The sequence below is a fragment of the Dermacentor variabilis genome, chromosome 4, assembly GCF_050947875.1.
Source record: "Dermacentor variabilis isolate Ectoservices chromosome 4, ASM5094787v1, whole genome shotgun sequence".
Lineage (NCBI taxonomy): Eukaryota > Metazoa > Arthropoda > Arachnida > Ixodida > Ixodidae > Dermacentor > Dermacentor variabilis.
Genome location: NC_134571.1, coordinates 214106864 through 214129551, shown reverse-complemented (window position 1 = coordinate 214129551; position 22688 = coordinate 214106864). Strand labels below are relative to the sequence as shown.

Genomic DNA, 22688 nt, shown 5'->3' with positions numbered 1-22688 from the left:
TTGTCGATCTCCGTAACGTGCCGCAAGCTTTGCAGTGCACTACGGTGTAGAACATCTAGTGCAAGGACATTCTTCCGTGCGTTTATTCTCACGTCCTTTATCTCGTTTGGCACGATTCCCTCAAGAAACGCAGAAAGGACTTGCCTGTTTAGGAGTCCTGGGTCCACAGGCATGAAGAGCATAGTGTACGGCCAGCGCTGTGGTGTTGTCTTCACGGCGGAGACACTCGGCGACGATGACCTCCGTAGCAGTCTTCTTTTTGTGGTTCGGCTCATGACAAGCGTGAAATCGTCTTCCGCGGAATCGACGCTGTCCGAGTACAACTCGGTTGCCTCGCTCTCCGTATCACTTGACGCATTTCCACGTTTCCTGGACGCGACCCCACGTGATGGCTTGGCTCCAGGAACGTCTTCGAGGGTTTCTTCGTCCATTGCCGCAACACAGGAGCGGCAGCTCCCAGAGTTTGCAAAGAAAGAAAGCGAGACAAAGGTACAAGCGTTCTATGATAGAAACACTTCCCACAGTGAAGCAAAAATTACACTATAAATACCTATGTGCGACATTCTCAGCCGATTGTTCAGGCAATGCTCACGTTGATACAGTGGTTGCTAAACCCGCCAGGACCTTAATATTTATACAGGGAAATCTGAGACACGCGCCGCCTTGTTTCAAATGAACTGCTTACTTACATACGTTCGACCAATGCTCGAATATGTTTGTGCGGTGTGGGACCCTTGGCAAAATACACAAAGTGATAAACTTGAAGAAATCCAGAACAGAGAATCAAAGTTGCTCTTTTGCCAGCACCCGAGAACCGACAGCTGCACCAGTATGAAAAGTGAAATAGGATGAGAAATTGTTTCCTCTGGCCAAGAAAACTGATACTGAAAATGCTTGATCAAATATTTCATGGTAAAACCGGCATACGAAAGGAATTATACTTGCACAGGCCTCATTATGTCTCTGCACGTACTGATCATGAATTGAAGATTTTAGAATGCCGCACTAGAACTAATATTTATGCTAATTCAGTTTTTGTTCGTTGCGTTAGCGAATGGAATTGCCCATCAAGTCAGCAAGTGTGCTGTGTCAATTAAGATGTACTTTTTCGATAGTGTAACCCCCCCCTCCCCCCCCCCCCCGCTAGAGCGCGTTTCGGATAAGCTCGGTAACCATTGAATAAAGAATAAAAAAAACGGCGCACGTGTTCATGTGTCCGAGTAACACCAAGGTGACCAGCGGGTTAGGGAGTCGTGAAGCTCATGAAGAACTCTGGAGCGTAGGTGTGATGCTATAACTAGGAGAAGATCATGACCGTCAAGGTACACGTTAAGCCGATATAAGGTAGCGCCCTTCAGGGCAAACATGCGCACAGAAGCCTCGTAGGGAGAGTATTGGAGGCGCACGATTACTTTCCTTAGATAGGAATCCTGACGCTTTTCATCGGCGATGCGAAGCAACTGGCTTACTAAAAAGATACCGTCGAGTGATTCAGTGCACGAAGAGTTACAGTCGGGCGCATAATAGCGGAACAAACAATGTGCCTCTTTGTGCAGGCATTTTTGTACCCTGTGCCCGATTGTTGACTTGCGTACTACCATGTAGGTTTACTCTTGTAGGCGCTGTGCCTATCGAAAAAGTTTGCCTGTAGGATCGTTCAAAGGGGTGAGCCAACAGAGGACATGGTGGTCGGAAACTACTGTGAGCAGTCGGCCAAATATATAAGAGCGAAATTTTCCAACTGCCTATGCAAGAGGAAGGTACTCTCGTTCTATTGTTGAGTAATTACGCTCCGATGCGGACAGCATCAGAGCCGCTTAGGCCTGTTGCCATAAGCGATGACGCAGTTCGCTCCACGATGACGTTGGGCCAAGACAGTGCCCGTTCCGTAACCGCTCGAGTCAGTGCGGCCTTTGGTTTGAGCTGATGGTTTGAAGTGGGCCAAAATGACAGGCGTTGTGAGAACCGTTGTTAACTCGGAGAAATCCCCGACTTATGCAGGAGCTGAGGTAAAAGGGTGAAGAAGATAGGCCAGTGCTTTCGCGATCACTGCAAATCCTTTGCGAACCGACGAAAATACGAACACAGCGCGACAGACCTGCGAACACCTTAGGCAGACTTCGGCACATGCAAGGAAGTCTTTCATGGTCGAATGTTTTGTTGATCAGGATGTGCGCCGGCAGCGTCCAAAGTATGGCCAAGGTTCGTAGTGCGGCGACTCGCTACAACGGCACTGGCAATGAATTCAGCTTAAGTCCGGCACAGCGCAACACGTCAATAATCGCTGAGAGGGGTTCGAGGTGTGCATCAAACCTAGGCGAAAACACAATCACGTCGTCTAAATAACATAAGTATGAACCCATGAAGCAGATAGTCCAGCAATCGCTCGAATGTGGCTGGCTACACTGACGCAGACCGAAAGATATGAGCTTGAGCTGGTGAAGACCATCAGAAGTTACAAAAGCGCTTTTCTCCCGGTCCATTGGGTCCACAGCAATCTGCCGATACATGGATCGAAGGTCGATAATAGAGAAGTAAACGGTACCATGCAGACAATCAAGGGCATCATCAATTTGTGGTAACGGGTAAGCCTCTTTCGTCATAATTCTGTTGACGTGGCGATAGTCCACGCAAAAGCGCCATGATCCAGCCTTCTTTTTATCTAAAACAACAGGGGATGCCTAGCGACTGGAGGATGGCTCGATAATGTCCTTAGTACGCATCTTGTTCGCTTCCTGCTGGATGACGCTTCGGTCAGACGCCGATACTCGGCAAGGGAGTCAATGAACAGGGCTGAAATCGCCTGTATGGGATGCACGACAACGGACGTCATGCCCAATTGGCGACTACCTAAGCCGATAATATCGCGGTACGACTCTAGAATACGTCTCAAGGGCTTGAGTGTTCTCAGGAAGAAGGTCAGTGGCAATGATGCTGCTTATTTCGCTGCTGCCACAAGTAGTCGACGTCGGAGTGCTTTTCGGAAGACATGTACAATGCAGCGCGAAAGCTCGTAGCTAAAAGTTCTGCAGGGGGCAAAGGTGGGCTACGGAATGTCCCTGTGCAAGGACTTGCTTGGTGAAGCCAAAATTCACAAGTGGAAGGCAGGTTCTGTTAGCCGTAATTGTCAGGACCGTGTCGGGTGCAGCGAAGCCGTGCCTGAGCAAGGCGTCAGTAACAACGTCACGTAGTGCTCGCCCTCTGGAACAGGTGGCGAACATGACAGTTCGGCATAAGCGGTTTTAGATGGTAGGCAAATAGAGTCGCTGCACTGTAAGCGAGACGGAGGAGGTCGATCACTGGGTTCACAGAGACGAGTCAGTTCAAGGCGGAGGCGATCAGTCAGAGCGGAATGGGCAGAAAGAAAATCGAATCGAAGTATGAGGTCGCGAGGGCACCGCGCAATGACCATAAAAATAACTTGCACTTGGCGATAAGCTGCGGTAAGCCGAGCTGTGCACATTCCAAGAACAGCGGCCGTCGCACCGTCAGTGACACGTACGACTCGGCTCGTAGGAGGTGTGAGGATCTTCTTCATGCGGCGACGAAAACAGAAATGTGACGACCGATCCAAACGAAAGAGCCGCCGTGAGCCTGCATGTCGTAACCATCTTTGTTTATTTGGGCAGTGTTTTTTTCACGCTTTTATTTTTGCCACGCTCTTATTTCCGTCTTCACTTCCCCTTTCCCTTCCCCTAGTGCAGGGTAGCAGACCGGAGGTTTTAACTCTGGTTAACCTCCCGGCCTTTCTTTCTTTTGCATCTCTTTCTCTCTCTCTCTCTCTCTCTTGGACAGTGTTGCCAGTTGAACTAGCAGATCCTGGAGATGCCATTTGCTGCAACTGCTGCCACCGTACTCCAACAGTGAGGGTCTTGGACACATTATAGATTTTCTTAGACAGTAAATTAACAGTATATTTTTCGTTCTTTCCACAAGGAAGTTTAGTGGTGGTCCAAACTGTAAGTAGCCATATATGTCATTTTGTTGCCAGCCGTTACCTATATTTAATATTTTCTTTTTATGGTTTATGAAAGGCTGCCAAAAGCACGGAATTGCCTGGAACATTGTATTTTTTTCCTGATGAGGAATTCCGGAAATCAGAAATGTTGGAGCCTCGTGCATGATGTACTCCACTTATGGTATCGCGACACCGAGAGAAAGTGATTCTAGAGCGGCTCGTTGTAGCCTTCTATTCAGCAAAAATACGTAGTTCGGCTGAAGGAACTCATTTCTGAGTTTATTACATGAACATTAAAGTTGAAAAAAAAAGGCAGGGGTGGATGGGTCTCGCTTACGAATCAGCCTGCAGCACCTTGTTAATTGAAAAGGAAAATTTTTGAGGAAAATTCCCGCATGGACCTTTGTTTTAGTTGCCATGACAATGGAATAAGGTTATAGATGGGAAATCAGAGTGAGTAGAGATATCAGTTTCGCTTGTTTAGAGCAAAAATTTATGCTCTGGAACATTTCACTCGTTTTTACAGCGTTTCCCGGTGAGATGTCGACGCCAAGCTGGTATCTCCTGTGTCATCTCCGAGACACGTTGAACAAAATAACTTTGGCAAATCTGTTTCGCAGAAGCCCACAAGGTGAAAGGAAGCTCACGAACAGGAAAAAGTTGTCACTCACCCAACTGCAGCACGAAGGTATGAAAAAAGCCCTTATGAGTTTCCTTTGTAAGCCTTGTGCTAAAGTTGCGTGAATGACAACGTTTTCCGTGTCACGAATAACTTTATCGCTGGCACGTGAATCCAACAACAGAGAAATGTTTTTTAAGCGTAGTTTACTGCTTCTGAGCTTTACTTAACCCAAGAGAACGATTAATGTGGTCAACCAAGTGATTCAAATAACAAAAAAAAAAAGTTGACCACTTTACTAACAAAAATCTCCTGAACTCCACACAACATTTATGAACTTCTTAATAACCGCGGTTAGTAACCATAACATTATTGAAAGTTTCTAACTTGAATGCCTAAAAATATTTAAACAGAGCCGGAGCTGCGTGAATGCGATAATCAGAAATTCAGTGAAATCATTAAAAGGTAAGCGCTTACCGTAGGCATCATTAAGAGGCTTTCACTGTAAAAGAGAAATTATGACTGGTGCTCAGAATGCTGTTTCAAGAAATACATCCAGGTAAAGACCTCAGCTTTGCTAACTTTGCTAACTAATTTCCTAACTCAAACTAGTGCGCTGTGGGGTTTATGAAAACTGTTAAGAGGAAGCTTTAGTTCGATACCAATTTCATTTCTGTATTTAAGCACATGTAAGGTGCAGAAATGCTTTCATTTGATAACTAGCGAACTGATTTGAATAGAATCTTCTGACTGGCACTTTCACAGAAACTCTAAAACACTCTTGAATGAAAACGGTAGGGTCCATCTTCGAAGCTTCGTGGCCCCAATAACGTTGAGACGCTTGGCATGCCAAAAACATCCCCAATTAGTGTGTACGCACTTCCTTGCGAAATGTTCAATTCCATGGTAGTACATCCCACGCCTCAACCAAAATGTGCTATTTTCAGAGATGCTCCGCGGTGGCTTACCGGTTATGGTGTTGCACTGCTAAACACAATGTCGTGGGATCAAATCACGGCCATGGCGGCCGCATTTCGATTGGGCAGAAATGCAAAAACGCCCGTGTCCAGTACATCGGGGGCACGTGAAACATATTCTGGGGGTCTAAATTAATGCGGGGTTTCCCCACTACGGCATGCCTCATAATCAAATTCTGGTTTTGGCACGTAAAACCCCAGAACACAATTCAATTCAATTTTGAGAGAAACGCGCTGGACTCTTGACGCATCCACTGAGCCGTTGACACGAAGCACACGCTCTGAGCTTGTTCCCTTGTCTTCATTAGAATGGCTATTTCGTGCAATTTAATTTGACTATTGAACATTATAAGGCTCTCAGCGACGGATCCAAATCTATGGAAATGCTGTATTGTCCTGACTTCGCTAGTCATCACGTAAACGGTCTTGTAGACGTGTTCAGGGCTAAATATTCTCGACGGAGTTTCAGTAAATTTGTTTACTTCTTTGCCCAAGTTCTTTATCAAGCTCTGGTACTTGAGCTTCGAATTGTGCGAGGATTCCACGCCTAAATGGCTGATACGAAACAACGGCCGCACTGGCAGTCTCGACACTGTGACCTTGTTTGGCTGTATAGATGAGCTGGCCAGAGGCATGGAGAGACTAGCTTCCGGGTTGTAGTTGTAGCCGCGTCGCGTAACAGTTTGCCTCGCGCAGCATAGACAGCGTATCGCCCAATAACCTTAACTGTTTAGTAATTTAGACAGTTAGCGTAATTAGCGAAGTATCGCATAATAAGGTGAATATTTGCGGCTACTCCTTTTCAAAGTTGATGTTATCTTTGATCGTCTTCGTCATCTTTATCACCATTTGCTTCAGTGAGGGTTTTTCTGCCAGATGCCCAACTGCATCTGCCTTAATCAGGCACGCTGGCGGTCATTTAAAGATATCCCCTCTCCTCTAAAGCAGTGTGAACAACAACCTTGCTTTTGATATAAATATCTTGTCAACGGGCATGCAGACACGAGAATGTAATGCGACTCGTTATGCCCTAAATAAGTCCTTCTGCGGGTATATTAGTTCTCTCCCCACATGCATATCCCACGTGTTCAATGGCAACGGCAGCAATTAGTCTATGTGATACGGCACCCTTCACTGTCCTCACTGCACGCTCGGTGACACGGAACGCGGAAAGTGACCACGAAGAACTGTGAGGTTAATGACGACGGTGCTTCGCCGCTGACACACATAAAAAGGGAAAGAAAGAAAACGATAAAAGTGACAAATTGACTGGCAGCATCGGTTTAGCAGAATGTGGCTCCACGTACTTGTCAAGACGCGATCAGTGGTTTGCAGAAGTAAAAGAAACACTGGTAAATATCTAAAAATGTATTATTTTAACGCCTGTAATTTAAAACACAGAATTCTTTTATTGTATTTGTTGTTTCTGCTGTTTTATTACTTTATTTAGGGACGATTCATAGCGTGAAGGTGAATGCAATCCCCAAAAGTTCAATATAGCGGACTAATGTCTACAAGCATCTTGCACTTTCAGTGCTGTAGTTGGCGAAGTTTTTGTGCTGTGCTTGCACTGCTGTTCGTAGGAGTTCCGAAACAACAGATAACACAAGAGAGCCATATTCCTAAACTGCTTAGGCTTACTCTTCAGGCCTAAGCTACGCATACACTTTGTAGCTGTGTACGTACTCGTTACTCCAAGTTATTAGTCTTGGACGCTCTTGTTCTGTACAGCTGCCCTGAAGATTGTATGCTCTTTTCAAGTAAAAGGTGGCGTTGCTCTGTTAGAGGAGACAAAAAAAAGCTATCTGCTCGACGTCGTGCACTTGAATTGCTCGAAAAGGCAATGCAAGCTACCTACGCGCTGTACTTGTCGACTACTCAATTCGGTTGAGGATTACTAATGAGGTTGCATTTGTTTCCTACCAAAACGCATACGAAGGGCATTCGTAGCCGTCACATGTATTTTTATTTTTCTGCTTGCAGAATCCAAATAATATTATTATCACAGAAAACGCACGATCAATGAAAAGGTTGAGCTCCACCTATGTGAGTGTCTTCCAAAATATCCTATGCCCAAGATACTAATCAGACAAAACAAGTCGCAGAGTTGCCTTCGAGCACTCCTTGTAAACAATCCACGGCTGTTTACTTTGAAAACAGATAGCGTTTCACTTGCACGGATTTCCCAAGGTGAATCAATATTTTTATTCGACGTGGGGAACACTTCTGGTGATGAGATGAAAACAAAAATTAATAATTTTGTGCCAGAAATCCTCCACGCGCTCCTGAAGAGACTAACGGACCAAGTAATTTAGGTGTGCTGACACAACGTCTTTTGCTAATGCTTTACTCCTGCACGAATAATTTAGAATAATATTTGCAGACCAGCTTTGTTTAGTATATTGAAGCGAGCAGTGTCGGTGTTTTTTACTATACGCCCAGATGGTGCTGTCATTATTTTCCAACGTCAGGATAATAATCAGAGAAAGCAGTCACCGAGTCTCGAAAAAAAAACAGAAACTTCAGTAAACTCTGCTCGAGAATTTCAAATATATAACAAGAAGACTATATTTTAATCTTGGCTAATTTTGAACCAAGCAGCATAACAAACACATTGTAATGATAGTGCAGTAAAGAAATGTAACACAGAAAGCGTATTGCGGAACTGAAATCGAGATGAAAATACTAAGGTGTGCAGCATATACAAAGTGTGACGCTTTTTGGAGGTGCGCCCCAAAAGAAAGTTTATTTGCATCTATAAATGTAATACCCGCCGTGGTTCAGTGGCTATGATGTTGGGCTGCCAAGCACGAGGTCGTGGGATTGAATTCCGGCCACGGCGGTCGCGATTACATGGGGGAGAAATGCGAAAACACCCATGCACTTAGGCTTGGGTGCGCGTCACAGAACCCCAGGCGATCCAAATTTTCGGAGTACCCGACTACGGCGTCCCTCATAATCATATCGTTGTTTTGGCAAGTAAAAACCGCATAATTTAACTTTAATAAATTGATTGCTAGTTTACTTTATTTATGTTTTATTACTACGTTAGGATTTCTAGGGTACTTGGTGCGCTTTCCGCAGGTTATATATGTGTGAATAATCTATGTGTGCGTGTCTCTAACCATTTTCCTGGCTACCTGGTTCACTGGGTAGTTCGTAGTGGAATCCGCTTGCTACTGTGGCGTAACAGGCTTCGAAACAAATCACGGGACCAACATGGGTCACTGAGTGTGTGAACATACGTGCCGCTCTTCAACGAACCTCTTCCACGCAGACACGAGTCACTCTAGATGCGGGACTCGATAGGCACCGCAGTTTGAAGAAACACTTTGGCGCCGACTTGTAGCACTGGGTCCGTGCCACTCGGTCCTGCTGCTCTTCAATGAATCTCATTAATGCTAACTTAAGAGACCTCTTATATTTATCGGATGCTAAGCAGAATTGAACCCACGTCACAAGCGTTCCTCGAGGGCAGCTGCCCGGCGCATTAGCAGCCTGAACCACAAATTTCCTGGGCATGTGCCGCTTTTGAAAGAAATACTTCCCCGCGAACGCTCTGACGAGCGCCACCATGAATGCACTGGTTATGTACCACTATTGAGTGAACCTGTCGCTAACTTGGGTCCCTGAGTGTGTGCCACTGTGTGTGCGGCAAGAGAGAAAACAATTCCTGGCGTTCGAAGGGACCGGTCTGGTACGCCTGTCGTCTCGGAGGCCATGTGCGGACTTATCTGCAGAGCCATTAAATGGCGAATATTGTCGAGAAAGATGCGGGAGAGAGGAGCTCTGTTGCCGCACGACGCGCTTCTCGGTGTTCGCACGCACTGGCGTGTCGTGCATTTCGGAGGAAACGCACAGGATTTGCGGTGGCGGAACTAGATGTCGCCGGATGTTCTTAAGGAAGCAAGAGCTTGGTGGCGCAACCCACCTCCCCGTTCCAAAGGGGACGCTCATAAAATCCATCTGAAGCGCGAAAGAGGAGTCCCACTGCAGTACACGCGTCATACATAACTCGTTTCGACGGTGGCAATACGTTGTGTCGCTATATTCATTGAATGCTAACGCATTACTGTCGGCAGTCATCGTGAGATGGGTTCTTGTTGTTGCCTCAAAACATGGCTCGTACCCACGAGGGGCATTGGGAGCACTGGATCGGTTGCAACATTCTGCTGAAACTTCTGTACATACATGCGCACATACATACATACATACATACATACATACATACATACATACATACATACATACATGCATACATGCATACATACATACATACATACATACATACATACATACATACTGTGAACTAAAGAACCACCACCAAGCAGGTAAGTAGCATGAAAATTGTGCCACATTAGAGCTTTGCTAAAAAAATAAAGAAAAATTAGCTCGCACTAGGTAGTTCGAGAAAAGAGCGTGAGAATCGGTGGACAATCCAGAATGCGCTGCCATATGTAATCTATAATAAATAGGTGCACAATTCTTGTAATGAATACATGAATAAAAGAACGTAAAAATAAATAATGAATAAAAGAATAATTCTGTTTGTGCAGGTTGGTGCGAGAAACTGCAAGTTGGAACTGCGCGAAAGCACTAGGACAAGAACGCTTTAACACAGGACAGCAGTGACCCTGTGCGCAGGTGTTCTTCCTCGTGCTTTCGCACTGTTCCAAACTTGCAATATAAATAAAGTCTAAAGTATGCGGTGTAAGCAGAACAGTCGCAAACAGTTTAGCGTACAGAGTCAAGTTATCAAAGAAAGACGGCGCACAAATAACAGGCTTTCATAGATAAGGAAGAAAGTAACAAACAGGAAAATAAACAAGATATTGCTTTTGCACTGTGTACCAACAAATACATATTGAACTCTACTGGAAATATCTTGTCGGTGCACTAAGAAACCTTCGTGGAATTTATTTTATTTATTTATTTATTTAGGAATACTGCAGGCCTTAGAAGGCCCAGGCAGGAGGGGAAAGGTACACACAAAAGAAAACACAATAGATTGACGAAGGAGTAAAAAAAAACAGCTCCGGAAAAAATGTAATAGAAAGTACAATTGCATAATGAGTAAAGCACCTCTAAATAATGCATAGAGAGTGGCAGATACAAATTGAAACGCTGTTTCACAAGCACAATTTCAAAGCACGGGAAATGTAATAGAAAAAAAAAGGAGGAGTGCATAATTCAAAATTACTACAACGCGCAAATCAATAAATATTGCACAACGATACAAATTGAAACGAGATTTCGTAAGAACAAGCACTAATATTAGATGGTAATAGACGCTATTGAGTCAGTGCTGAGAAGTTTGTTATAGGGTAGGCTGTTCCATTCCGTTACTGTTCGAGGGAAAAAGGAAGACATAAAGACATTGGTTCTACCATTATAAGGCGTTAATGATGCAGCGTGGCGATGTCTTGTTCGGCGGTCAGTAAGGGGTGTTATGTAAGGTTCGGGAGAAAGAGATAGTTTATTGTTACTCAGCAAGAAGAGAAATTTAACCCTGTGAATTTTTCTTCTTAGTTTCAAAGACTGAATATTGTGTTCAGCCATTAACTGAGTTGGAGAATCACTTGAACGATATTTAGAGAAGATGAACCTTACTGCTTTACGTTGTATCATTTCTAGCGCATCGATCTTAGTTTAGTATAGGGATCCCATACAATAGCTGCATACTCGAGTTTAGGATGGACAAGAGAGGTGTAGGCGATAAGACGGGTTTCAGAAGGAGTGTGTTTTAATTTATGCCTGAGGTAGCAAAGCTTCTTAAAAGCCGAGTCGCAAAGATGGGAGATGGGCGAGTTCCAACTAAGGTTACTGGCTATTGTAACACCGAGGTATTTATATTCATTCACCTCCGTAAGAGGTTTGGATGCTAGGCTATTGGCGGCGAGGAGTTACGGAGTCGCCATCTATCGGAAGCGCCTCGCTGACGTAGTATGAGGGATCACGCGGCGCGCTCCTCATAGGTTTTGCTGTCAGCGCTCTCTGAAAACACCACGCGCGAGCTCTCCCGGACATTTCCGTAAGTACTTTCGAAACGAGAGAAGTTGTTTACTGTCTAAGTAATAATCTTGGGCAAACTGAAAGCACACAATCGTTTACAGACGCTATCTCTTTACCGAATACGTACAGTGAACGCCACTGCGCGCGGTCGCCGCGATGGAGTCTCCCGAACCGGCTTCTTGCGTGTAAGGTAGGTAAACGCTGAGAGCAAACTATGTGAAATATGTTCTTATAGTGTTTTCATAACTAAATGGAGCGTAATAGAAAGAAGCCTCAATGCAGCGATCGCGCAGATTCGCAGCGACCGACCGCGCGTCTGCATGCTTGTCTGCGTACTGTTACGCTTTCTCCGCGCGCGCGTTCTCGCACCGTGCCATGAGCTTTAGGCCGCAGAATATGAGCATTTGACAGTATACAAGCAACCATTGTTGCTTGGCAGCTATCAGAGCTGTTCAAAAATAACTTCATTGTAGAGACTTTGACGCCTACAGGGACTATGATGTGCCGTCACGACGATTCAATCTTTTTTTTTTCTTCTAAATTCTTTGACTTTTCAATATTATTTTTCGAGTTGCGTCGCACTGCATGTTTATCGGTGTTCTCAGCGTGCAATTTCCCGTTGCTCCTTTTTTGTAATCCAGTGCATTAATTCATAACACAAACATGACCATATGCCATGCTTTTTTTAAATGTGCTTCTTACCGCTGCCTTTCCACTCCACTGAACTTGCCAGTATCTATAGCATCGACAAGTTGATAAACCAAACCGTCATAACATTAGTCGTGCAGCAGACTCGGGCGGGCGTCTCAGTGCGCGTTTTCAGAACATCGCAGACCGGGCGCCGTAGCAGAAATCTTCCTCGCGTCTGTGCTTGCTGCATACGTTGCTGCATATGTTGTAGCCGATGACTGTTTGCCGGTTTTATGTTTCGCGAGCCAAGCTTCACGCAGCTTCTTGTCCTGCGGCTACGTGCGAATAAGGCTGACACCGGCCTCCGTTACGTGCGTCCGGCCCTGCGGCACCGAGGAGTAGCCTACCATGTCGCGCGCCTTCAAAGGCAGCCACTACCTATCGTAGTGCTTTCAAGCTTTGTAAAGGAGACACTCGAAGCGGGAAAATTTCGCCACTAAATGAGGACCGCAGCGTACGAGGGAATTCAAACTCGTTTTCAGCTCGCTTCGGCGCTCCCGAAGCAGCCGACGCGGCCGCTATGTCCACGTGATCCCTCCTAGCACGTCACGCCGACGGTGGCGCCAGCTTTTCCAGTGGTGGAGCTCGAGGCCTATAGGTAAACGACAATTTATTAATTTTTCTAGTGATCTTCATAAATACTGTTTTATCAATGTTAAGCTGCATATCTCAGCGTGCACACCAAGCTAGTATGTCTTGAAGGTTAGAGTTTAGAATAACTTGATCTTGTCGGCAAGTGATCTCATTAAAGAGGAGGCAGTCATCATCAAACAGTTTTATTCGTACGGGTTGAGTAACAGTGTCTACAATGTCATTAATATATATGTTAAATAATAATGGTCCAAGAACACTACCCTGAGGAACACCAGAAGTGACAGGAAGGGTGCTGGAAGAGCAATTATCAACTACTACGAATTGCGTACGGTTAGAAATATAAGCGCGAATACAATTTACGAGATGTGAAGGAATGTTGAAATGTTCAAGTTTTTCTATTAGCTTTGCGTGCGATACAAGATCAAATGCTTTCCTGAAGTCCAAGAATATGATGTCAGTTTGCCCTGATTTGTCGATAGTGCTAGCGAGACTGTGAACTACAGTGGTTAATTGGGTTACAGTGGAGAGGCCATTTCGAAAACCATGCTGCATAGGAGATAGAATGGCTCTATCGTCGAGAAATTTATTGATTTCAGAAGCAATAATATGTTCTAAAAGTTTGCAACAAGATGAGGTTAGTGAAATGGGACGATAGTTTGCCACTAGTGATGGATCGCCTGTTTTTAGTATCGGAACAATACGAGCAGAAAGCCAGTCGTTAGGAAGCACCGCCGATGAAATGGATGCACGAAAGGTGATTACGAGAAAGCGAGATAGCATTTCAGCGTACCTGTGAAGAAACACGTTTGGTAGGTTATCAGGCCCAGGAGATTATTTTGTTTTAATATTCAGAAGCATAGAAAAGACGCCAGACAAAGAAATAAAACTAAAATCATTGTTATGTGCTACGCCATTCACACGGGGGGAAACGGGCGAGTTCGAAAAGACACTGTTAAAATAAGCATGGAAGTGAACAGCGCTATCTTGTTTAGCGACGACAGGATTGCCCTCATGCATAATATGGTCAACTGATTTACTTTTTTTACTAAGATAACCCCAAAACTTGGAAGATGTTGCAATCTTGAACTGATCGAGGAAAAAAAGGTATTTCTCTAAAACTCTCGTGCGTGCCTTGTAAGGTAGCTTGTTATTTAGATGCTGGCTTCACTTTGTACGGGTGAAAAATAACTGAATATACAGGTTGGCTTCTGGCAGTGGCTTAATTGTCATAAATGTCGCACAAGTACTTTGGCTTTTCTTCGTCGCTCTAATGTATAGATACCATTGTCATACCTGTATTTAGATGAGGAGTCTCTGTGCCCACATATGTTAAAAATAATGTCTACTACCTGGCATTTGCACCATTTTCAATTGACTTCTGATTAAAATAAAAAAAGATCCCTTTCCTGTAGGTATCATTGCAGTTTTCTTGTAGAGAATGAAGGTAGCTGTGGAATCTTTGCAGATATTTTCCAAGATTTTCGCGTATGCTTCCTGTACTCCTCGATTACGCAACGCCTATATGACTGCCGGCATTTCTACTCAATCAAATGCGTTTTCGTAATCAATGAAAGCCACATTGTCATGTAGTAGTGACGGCAAAGAACACAGTAGCAATATTGTGTATGACGAAACTAACTCTTATTGGGCGAACCTGTGCCCACAAAAACAGCCTGCGCATAAAGCACAACGATAGCGGCGAGCACAGTCGGCGATCGTCGAAATACGATTGGCGCGTCAAGTGCGTCGGCTTTTATGCACGAGCCAACGAACGTTCCAGAGTAATCGCTGGTGCTCGCGTGTCTTCTAGAAAGTTCTACACCATTCGCGATGCGCATACATGTAATCGGATTGCACACCATCCGGTGACAACAACGGATAGAACGTTCGATAACTTTCCAGAAACTTCCGATACATGCAGGCGCGGTGCGCGCTGAGCGTTAACATTTGTTAGATAATGAAATGCCGTCACCCGAAAAAAAAAACAAGTCCAGGTGTCCGCGTTCGGGCTTGGGTCACGGCTTTGTGGGGCGGTCCGATACATTAACGCAAAGCACCTCCACCACATGTCACGTAGTAGTGATTGCAAAGAGCACAGTACCAATACCACTGTTCACGCGTCGATGCAGAGAGGTTGATTATACTCTGCAGATTATCCGATTACCTGGTTGATGGCATGGATGTCATCTATAGTAGACTATCCCTTTCTGAAGCCTGCCTGTTCGCTTGGTAGGCGGAAGTCAAGTGTTGCACTTGTTCTATTTGAAAGTACCTTGGTGAATATATTATACTATACTGGAAGTTATCTAATGTACCTCTAATTTTCAATTATTTAATGTATCCCTTTCTGTGAATTAGTATAATGTTGGTATTTTTCCAGTTCTCTGGAACCCTTGAAGTCGTGAGACATTTTGTGCAAAGGGCCGCTAACATTTCAAGCATGATGTCTCCTCCATCCTTGATTAAATCAACTGTTATTCCAACTTCTCCTGCCGCTTTTCCACGGTTAATGTCCTGCAAGGCCCTTATAATTTCATCACTAGTTATAGAAAGAACCTCTACTCTATATCCTGTTCATTACTACTACGAATGGAGGTGGCTTGGCTGCTCTGGGTACTGTACAGGTCAGTACAGAATCCTTCTGCTGCTTTTACTATATATCATCGAAATTGCTCATGATATTACCCTGCTTATCTTTCAGTGCATACATCTTGGCTTGTCCTGTGCCATGTTTCCTTCTCACTGTTTTCATACTGTGTCCATTTTTTACTGTTTCCTTAGTATTTCTCACGCTATAATTTCGCATATCCCTTACTTTCTCCTTGTTCATCAGTTTTGACAGTACCGCGAATTCTCTCTGATCTCTTGAGTTGGACACTTTGATTCTTTCCTTTCTTTATGAGGTCCTTCGTTACTTGGGAGAGCTTACCTGCTAGTTGCCTCGACGCCTTAACTCCTACTTCAATTGCTGATTCTGAAGCCAGTCTAGTTACGGTTTCGTTCATTACGTCTATATCATCTTCATCACGTTATCATCATATTTGCCATCTCCACGTTTATTTGGGTCGGGAGCGAGTGGTAGTCTCTGGCGCGGGAGAAGAGAGGATCAAGAAATGCTGAAGAAATTTATAAATGGTTCAGACCACGTGGTTTTGAACCGCACGCGACCAGGCGACCGGGAAGACGGTCAGGGAAACTAGACAATTTCAACAAGCTTGGTGTTTGAGCGCGCATATACCTCATGTCACATAGCAAGGAGCGGAAGGAACATATACCTAAATGTATATGGCAGTTTTAAGCCGACACCGGATTTTCTGTGACACGGGGCCATGTGACACGGCGTTAATAGTGCAATACTGGAAGAAATGCTTAATTAAATTCACTGGTGCAGCGCGGTCACTTTGTGCGGCGCGTAAAGAAATCACGAAGAACATCGCTCAGCACCCGTAGAATAACACGCAAACACGCTAGCTTTGCATTTCTGTCTGTACACGTGCGCCTGTGTGTGAACGCGAATATTTCGTTGCAATGAAACGCCTCAATTACTGCAACACGAGGATATTGCACTGAGGCTTTGCACCAGAAACCAGGAAAAGTCTTAAGCAACAACATATTGTTTTTGAATGGTAAGCATGGAACCACTTCCTGGTTCCCGTATTGCTTACTCATGCAGCCTCAGTGCAGGAAAAACATTTAAACAAAAATAGAAAAATAAATGGAGTCGACCTGGTGTCGACTTCGGCTGCAATATTTCTATAATTTCCCACACTCGAAAGAGCAATACGCACTACGTAGGAAGCAGTCTCAGTGTGAGCGCCTGGGCTCTTCTTGTGCAGTACTGTCCTCATGCACGTGTGTGTGCCTTGTGCTTCCCATTTCTACCTTAACCCTCTGCCAGTCATTCCGCGTAACTGTTTTGCCAGCGATAATTACAGCTTGCTTCGTGCTGTTCAAATGAAGCTGAAGCTGTAAGAAAATACTACAGAAAAAAAATTTAAAGAGAGAGACCATTGATTCCGATGTATTAGACAGCGACTCTTGTGCCGCCTTGGTTTGTTAAGAGACGCAAAAACAGACTGCAGTTGGCAGCACTTCTTTTTTTAGGGGGGGCTTGTCTTAACCATGACGTCGCCCGCAAAGCTCCGTCGGCGCCACGGCACACGTGTACGGCCGCAACATTTCGGCGCTTGCTCGCGCAACATGCCCCTAGGCCCGCGGCTCACCAGCCACGAACGCGATAAACGAACCGTGCCATCCGGCGACGAAATTCGCTCTGAGAAGATGATGCATCGCTTGTTCGATGCTGCTTTGTTGACCGGCTGCCAATCAAGACTTGTTAGTCTATGCATTCCGATGCAAAACAAAAGCACAGGTGGAGTTTCCCTACGATTGTGTGGGGAAATAAGGACAAGAACTTTGGGAGCACTTTCTGTATTACATGCAGGCTTTATCAGCCCAAAAACACGGACCGTGCTAGTGCTAGCGAATTGGAGATGCGGACGGAGAAATACGGATGTCCGTGTTTATAATGCTTTCCCTTGCATTCATTGCTGTTCGGATATCGACGTTGCTTTGCCTCTTTGCATGCCATTCGCGTACTTTTTTATAGAATACTGACTACCTGCACGTATGCGTGCGCGCCTGCGAGATTCCTTTGTTAGCAGTATTTATCGTGCCGATATGTTCCCCTTTAATACAACGAATTGTAAGGAAGTGTCTACGGCTGGCAAAATAACGTTTTTTAACATAATAAATTTTGTAGGGGCTTTGGAGTTTTTAAAAATTAAAGCGTTATGTAAATATTTAATAAGTATTATTTCTCCTGGTGTATTGACTTTCAGCTGTACTGTGTCTGTCGCACTATATAAACTTTCACCTTAGTTTCCAATTTCCTCGCTTCTTCAAAAACGAACTTTTTGGTACTGCCACTGCACCATTCAGATGAGGACAACTGGGCTCGACTTATTTCGTCTCCTCGCCTGTGGGCTCCTCCAGAGCGTTCGCTGTCCCATAAGCTTGCGCGTTCGCCCAGACGCAGGCATAGTTTGCGAAGTGCATAAATGCCGTCGAGTGAGCCGAAAATAAACCTGTTTGTTTGGGCTGCAGTCACCGCGTCCCCTCCGCCTATTTGTGGCCCTCCTTCCCGCATTTGTCTATTTTCTTGCCTGGACTAACATAAAACAAAAGCGTATATTGTTCGTTTTCACTGATCCAGCCAACCGCAAATGTTTATGGCCTTGTCAATGAACATTTTCCTGCTGACTGACATATTCTTTGGTGACATGCGGGTCTCGTAAGTATTCTGCTCGCGCTTGACACTGAGGATGCTTCTTTGTTAAAAATTAGATTTTGGAGTTTTACATGCTAAAACCCCAATTTCGTACACGCGGTATTGTTTAATCACGTGCACTCGGTGCACGTTGCACGAGGGATTTTGCATTCCGCCCCCACTGACATGGACACTGACACTGACGTGGTCGCCCCCACTGGCTGCGACCACGATCGAAGCGGTGACGTCGAGCTTAACAGCGCAACACACGCTTGTTTAGCAGCGAAATATTTTTTTCTTAAATTGCCACAACAACTTCAAGCAGGACTTTTATTTCAGTGAGTTCGTTCACAGCCAACTCAGGGGAATGCACACCGAAAAGATCCCACTAAATTCACCTCAAATGGAAAGCATGCGTCCGTTTTTGCGTTGTCACCAGTTAGCCACAATCACGTCGCCTTCCTCACCCAAAGGTCGGTGTGTAAGAGGAATTTTTGCTTTGGATTTATTCACTGATTGTTCAAAGGCTCCGCGTAAGTTAGAAGAAGCATCCGCACACTAAGCCGTCGAGTGGCAAAGGCAAAAGCTTTTGTTCAGACAAAAATCCTTTGTAATTCGACAGTTTACTGCTACAACAGTATACCGTGGTCGCTTAACGCGCATAACCAGTGTGGTCGCGCGGAAACTTTTGTGGGCACATCCTACAGTGCGCAGAGAGAATCTCTTGCTACTATATGAAATACTACTTTGGAAACGAATCATTCTGCAATGCCGATCTCAACTGGTGTGACAGCAAAGGTGCACGAATGCAGTGTTGGACTTAAGAAATGCCATTTGACATTATTTGTACTGTGCACATTATTTTCGCAGGATATTTGTTTGGCCCCGGGTTTATGACAAAAAGAAGCTACGAAAGTTGGCGCTTCAGAACTAATTTCAGTCAACCTCGAAGCATCGCGTCATTTTTTTGTTTGCATTGAACTAGTCTGTCGTGCACCGCAGAACACGTCGTGCCTTTGCCGGCGTCGTTTGGGAGCACGTACCCAATGCCACCGACTGCGCATGTCTCTCAGGCGAGAGCCGACCAGGACTCTACGGTGGCAACTTACTGCTGAGACAGCGTAGGCAGCTGATGGCGTCTGGATATGGGTCATGCAAGCAGTGAAAAGTACTGTTATAAGAGGGACAAGTGCTGAGCAAGAGGCAAACTACGTACTCCTCGAGTCGAATTTGGATGCAGTAGCTCTCAAGCCAGCTTGGTAACAAATACTGCCTTTAGGTGCTTTAGCTAACGTGAATCCTACGGCCCATTTCGAGTTACAATGCTGTAGGTCATAAGCATACTGGCTTACAGCATTCACTTGTCGAGTGTCAGGAAAAGATGGCACTCACAGTGAATAACTTTTATCTTTTCATATTTGCAGACTAATATTGTCGCCGCATCTACTGAGGCCAGCGATGAAGAATACGCATCCGAGGGTACATACAAACGCTAAATATTTTGGAGCCGTCACTGTCGGGAGATCACCAAGACTTTAACAGCACGTAAAAGCTACATGCCAATTTGGTCTCAGAGCGCCTTGAAATGAAAAAAAAAAGAAACTTAACTGGCGTTAATTAGGGCGGATGGATCTGTGCATGCGCAAGTGATCGGTCGCTGTATTCGTTTCTTGCTGGTATCTTTATTTTTTCCCTTCCTCGTCGTCTTTCAGTGTCATATGGCACACAGGATTTTTGGACCTAGCTGACTTCGCTGCACTTCCCTGTTCTGCGCTGTGCGAGGACTACTACTGTCGCTTGTGAGGCTTTCTTCAAAAAAAACTACAGATAGATTTCAGCACGGTTAAAATGCTTTGTGCTAGCTGGTCCGACCTTTCCTCTGTACATTACAAACTATCAAATTATTTGGTGCAATGCTTTTGGTAGCGCTAGATTGTCTGAAAGACAACAATTAAACTTCTTGAGACCAGCGATGGAACAGAATGCCTCATTATGCGTGACAACCGCACGAGGAAGCCACCCGGCCGCACTACACTTCCTGGCGTCACAAGCGTTGCCACCACTTGCACCGCCTGCGGTTCATGTTACTCAAACAGCAAGCACTACCTTTTTCTAGTGAGACCGAGCTGTAGCAATTTGAATGGAAGCGGGGAAATGTTACAAACCCGGAATGAAAAAAATTGCTGGCTCTCCCGTAATCGAGAGTAGATGTAAGCATGAAATGGCTGCTGGTAAAGCAGATTGGTTGGATATTAAACTAGCCACAATCTTGATACGAGCCACCACATGACACCGCACCACGCCGTACTGTGCATTGGTTCATATGGACGCAATAGTTTCCTGTTACAGACAGAACCTCATTGCAAGTATCCTCCCGATCAAAGAGCCATTCGCCGCGCGCCGCACGCTACCGCCTCGGACGCTGCCGGCGCTGCCGGAGCGCCGGACCTGCCGCGGACCTCACAGGCAGCTGGCGCTGCAAAGAGCGCAGGAATCTCTGTCTCAGCGCCAAAAGATGACAATAGACAGTTTTAGAACAGCTTTTGTCGGCTTACGTTCGTGGACGTAAGCCCCTTTGCGGGACGTTACAGTGACGTTACGTCATTTAGTTTACCTTACGGAAACACAAACGTAAAGAAAATGTTATAAAACAGGACGCCGTCTGGTGCCTCGTGCCAACCGTAACGAAGCCAAGACGGTCCATGAGCAACCATCCTGCTGTTGCTATGTGGACGCGTCTCGTTAGGCGTACGGGCGCCAGAATGAACGAACGATCTCAGAAAATGTACGTGCCATGCGCTCATAACTAAACTTTCAGGTGAATTTAGAGAAAGCGAAAGCTCATAACAATAGTCATAGCGCTCAACGCGAGTGAGAGCGTAGCCAGCACGAGAGTTCACGCTAAAGCGGGAGCCATGAGTGCCGCCATGTTTGACAACGCTATTCCTTTGCGTCCTTAAACATTACGGACGTTAAACTTGCCAAGTAACGTACGTTATCATAGCGCGCGTAAACCGCAGAAACCCGATAACGTTCCGAGGATGCGCAGTGAGGACGACGCTATTTCTTTACGTACGTAATGCTTTTACGTTCCGTTGCACACGCTAAACTAAAACTGTCTAATCAAGTGTATAGTGGCCTGTATCTGCCTTTTGAATGTCGCCTGTTAGAAATGACAAGTAAAACTTCACCGTACTAGAAGTTACAGCTTGAGTGATATTGGGAACAAACATTAGAAAAGACCTGAAAGCAATATTTTCATGACTTATTTGGAATGTAACTAGCATATGTAATGCGGTTCTGACTAGTTGCGCGGATGATCTCATTTTGTTCTCGCAATTTGCCCGGATGTTCTCATTTCAGTAGCTGGATAACGGCTGTGGCTTTTTGCTTAATGTCAGTCGAAGGTCGCCGACAACGGGAGATAAAAGAATTTCATACTTAATACAAGTAACACGACGGCAGCACCCGGTACCCTCGCCCACCATACGGATGCTTCAGACGCTTTAACTTGGCAGGAACAATGCGCAAATGAAGAGCGAATAGCGGGGATTTGTCTGCTCAAACAGCTGTCGTAGCCTTCTTCGTCATTGAGGTCAGTGCCACCGTCATGGGCTCAGTGACACCAACTTGGTAGCGACCTCGGGAAGCCTGAGTAGAACTTTCATGGAAACATTGCTTATGGGACTTGAGGTTTAGGTCGTTTGTTGCCTAACCACTCTTTCGTTATAGATCAATTATTTTCCTAGCTAGGACGAATTTCTCGTCCCAATACCTCTCTCCGCTTTCACGCCGGCAAGCGCGCTGTCTTCTGCGTTTTGCTCTTTTTTTTCTTCAACGCTAAATAAGAAGACTCTTGGCAATAACGTTGGAGGTTGAAACGCATTGGGCTCAGTAGCTCGAGAATGTTTCAGTTCAGCACCTTTCACATGGCGAGCTTGAAATAAAGGCTCTGCGTGTAAACGTTTTGTCGAGATATGTTTCTCGTAGCCGTCGAATCAATCGCACGCAGTGCGTATACGATCACGGCCGTAGTGGAAAGCTTCAGTAGCGCGCTCAGACGCAACGACAGGCAATTAAATATACTGTGTTGACATTTCAGTACGGTATCACGTAGTCCAAGTTAACGGGGTATGTGCAAAAATATTAATTCTCTACTTTTCTCCTCTACCGCAGGCATATTAAGAACTAAGTTAACGCATTCTCGCCTAAGTGTGGATATGGTGTACTACTTTTAGAAGGCCCCCATTCCTACAACAAGCGTCGGCAAAACCGAGCGAACGATCAGAGGGAAAGATGAAAGCGGACGCGGAGCTCAGCGGGCGGATGAAAGGCGCGATAAGGAAAGCGGAGAGGAAGGTGCAGCGCAACCCCGAGACTGGAAGCGGAGGAAGTTATAGAGAAAAGGGTGGGGAGAAAAGCGAAGTGACGGCACGAACAGGCATTCGGCCAGCGCGGAAACAAAGCTCTGGCGTGGTCTTCAGAACCACTGCGCATGCGCTACTTTGCCTGTAGCGCCACCGCTAGAGAATGCGCAACACGGAGGAAGGAAACTAAGGAGAGGCCCTA

General features: G+C 45.4%; 1 protein-coding gene across 3 annotated transcripts in view; it reads left to right on the top strand.

Moving 5' to 3' along the window:
* LOC142580105 (CD151 antigen-like) overlaps positions 1-22688 on the top strand; it is a 501150-nt gene that overhangs the window by 239787 nt on the left and 238675 nt on the right. Inside the window, exon 1 of one of the 3 annotated variants that reach the window (XM_075690902.1) lies at positions 3816-3863. The exons of the other annotated variants lie outside the window; for them this stretch is intronic. The gene's annotated coding sequence lies outside the window, so the exon portion shown is untranslated. Of the gene's footprint in view, positions 1-3815; positions 3864-22688 lie in introns of those variants that run through there. 3 annotated transcript variants of the gene reach the window in all.